The sequence below is a fragment of the Littorina saxatilis genome, linkage group LG3 (genome assembly GCF_037325665.1).
Source record: "Littorina saxatilis isolate snail1 linkage group LG3, US_GU_Lsax_2.0, whole genome shotgun sequence".
NCBI classification, from domain to species: domain Eukaryota; kingdom Metazoa; phylum Mollusca; class Gastropoda; order Littorinimorpha; family Littorinidae; genus Littorina; species Littorina saxatilis.
The window spans coordinates 71609994-71613295 of record NC_090247.1 but is presented as its reverse complement, the minus strand read 5'-3'; positions in this window follow the sequence as shown (position 1 = coordinate 71613295).

Below are 3302 nucleotides of genomic sequence, written 5' to 3'. Positions count from 1 at the left end.
GAGTCCCTTCCACTAATTCGACACTCACCTTTTTATTTATTCAAAACATTCTGTTCCTTTTCTTCTGTACATTTACATTCATTTTTTCCAATCTTGGTACTGAAAACTTTTATTTATCTGTAATTTGACACTTACTTTTGCTGATAAGTCGTTTTGATATTTGTATTGTTGTTTTCATTTTTTTTAACCTGTTGAAGACCTTATAGGTCGAAACGTTGTTCATTGTCATTTGTTTGTATATTTCGTTGCGAGTCCAGTATATTAGGTATTACTCTTACTTACTTTTGCAACAATTAAAAAAACCTCACAATTTGACTGTTATTTTAATGTGTATCTTTTATTGTACACAAACTTTTTCATTTATTATATACATCTTCAACTTAAAACTGACTTTCATAATTTTAAGACATTTGTTTTTATACTAAGAAGACTATACACACCTTTTTTTTTAAATATTTTATTATATAATTGTATTTATAATTCGAAACTCAATTATGAAAGTGTATTTGTTTGACCTCTGGTTTTACACAGCAACATATTTAGTTGTCTTAATTAGTTTGCATAATGTGACACCTTTATCATAATGTGACACCTTTATCGTAATGTGACACCTTTATTGTAATGTGACACCTTTATCGTAATGTGACACCTTTATCGTAATGTGACACCTTTATCGTAATGTGACACCTTTATCGTAATGTGACACCTTTATCGTAGTGACACCTTTATCGTAGTGACACCTTTATCGTAATGTGACACCTTTATCGTATCTTTTACAACAAATAATGTGACTGTACATGTATCGATAACTTGACACTCTCCAAGTTCTCCGTTCTTTGTTTTTACATTTAGTCAAGTTTTGATTATCCATCCTTTGCCAGATCTTGTCTCTTGTTAATTTATTTTGCCTTTCTCGGGCGCACACATTTCTGCGTGTGTGTGTGTGTGTGTGTGTGTATGTGTGTGCGTGATGGTGTGTGTGTGTGTATAACTATATGTTTGTGTGTGGTGTGTGTGTGTGTATGTGTGTGTGCCGTGTGTGTGAGTGTGTGTGTATTTGAGTGTGTGTGTGTGTGTATGTTTGTGTGTGGTGTGTGTGTGTATGTTTGTGTGTGTGTGTGTGTGTATGTTTGTGTGTGTGAGTGTGTATTTGAGTGTGTGTGTGTGTGTGTGTGTGTGTGTGTCCGTGTATGTGTTGTTATTATGGTTAGCAATAATAACAAGGCCTTATCAAGTAATTTGCCTTATATTATTTTGTCAGGCACACACAAACACACACACACACACGCGGCGCACACAGACACACTTTCTATACATACTCTAAAGAGATTTATGGCAGCAACGAGTCGGACATGTCGAAAGGGAGATCGGAGAGAACGCGTGGAAAAAACTTTTAATGATGATACATTTGTTGACGACACGCAGACTAAGGGAAACAACTCTTCATTGTGCAGATTACGGAGCCTCTGTGACATTTTCATCTCCCCTTAAATTGATGTCTTCTTGTTTGTGTGTGTGACAGTGCCGCCTCAACTTTCACAAAAAGCCGGATATGACGTCATCAAAGACATTTATCGAGAGAAAAAAATGTCTGGGGACATCATTCTCAGCAACTCTGATGTAAAGTTTCATGAAGATCGGCCCGGTCCAGTAGTTTTCTCTAAATTGCTCTACACAAACACACACACAGACACACAGACAGACACACACACACACAGAGACACACACACACACACACACAGAGACACACACACACACAGACACAGACACACACACTGACACACACACACACACAACCACACTTACCACGACCACCGTCTATGTTAAAACATTTATAACAAAAGACGATATGGTCCCCTCGGACCAACAAGAAACATCTTATAACATTTTTCCCCAACAAACTCAATCACTCAACTTACGATCGACCGTTTTAAGAAACTTATCTGGCGGCGGCGGTTTTGCCAGCTCTCTGTATTCTGACATCAAATAATTTTGCTATTTGCTGCGAAACTAAAGGAGAAAGTTAACGTAAGTGGCACGTTGGTAACTTTGCTAAATCAATTCAGCGAGCGGAGAGACACGTACACACACACACGCACTCTCTCTCACACACACCCACTCGTATACCCCCTCCACCCACACATAGACGGCAGACAGACACATACACACAGACTCTCTCTCTCTCTCACACACACACACACCAATTGATTATAGACAAAATAAAACGGTCATATAGGTTTTCGCATCCATGGGAGGTAATCAGAACCGACCAAACAGACTGAGCCAGTAGCGCGCGCGACATATGTCCTGACAACTAGGTGACAGTATACGTAAAGTAGCGCGACAACTAGCCCAAGGGTTAATTAAAAGACAGACAGTGCGCTTGTGTTTGTAAGTTGCCAAGCAAAACGTTTGTAAAATAAAATAAAACAAGAAGGGCAAAGCCCATACGACTCACATGCTTTATACATTTTTCCTACCAAAATACATGTGACCTTGACCCAAGGTCAAGGTCATCCAAGGTCATGCAACACAAAGCTGTTAATTCAAGACATAGGAAGTACAATGGTGCTTATTGGCTCTTTCTACCATGAGATATGGTCACTTTTAGTGGTTCACTACCTTATTTTGGTCACATTTCATAAGGGTCAAAGTGACCTTGACCTTGATCATATGTGACCAAATGTGTCTCATGATGAAAGCATAACATGTGCCCCACATAATTTTTAAGTTTGAAACAGTTATCTTCCATAGTTCAGGGTCAAGGTCACTTCAAAATATGTATACAATCCAACTTTGAAGAGCTCCTGTGACCTTGACCTTGAAGCAAGGTAAACCAAACTGGTATCAAAAGATGGGGCTTACTTTACCCTATATATCATATATAGGTGAGGTATTCAATCTCAAAAACTTCAGAGAAAATGGGAAAAATGTGAAAAATAGCTGTTTTTTAGGCAACATTTATGGCCCCTGCGACCTTGACCTTGAAGCAAGGTCAAGATGCTATGTATGTTTTTTGGGGCCTTGTCATCATACACCATCTTGCCAAATTTGGTACTGATAGACTGAATAGTGTCCAAGAAATATCCAACGTTAAAGTTTTCCGGACGGACGGACGGACGGACGGACGACTCGGGTGAGTACATAGACTCACTTTTGCTTCGCATGTGAGTCAAAAATGACTCGGATCAACGGTTACTGCACCTACCAATTTGTGTGAAGTCTCACACACACCCACAACAACACTTTAAAAAAAAAGTCAGAAGAATGTGCTATTCATATCCCCATCAACAACAAAGACA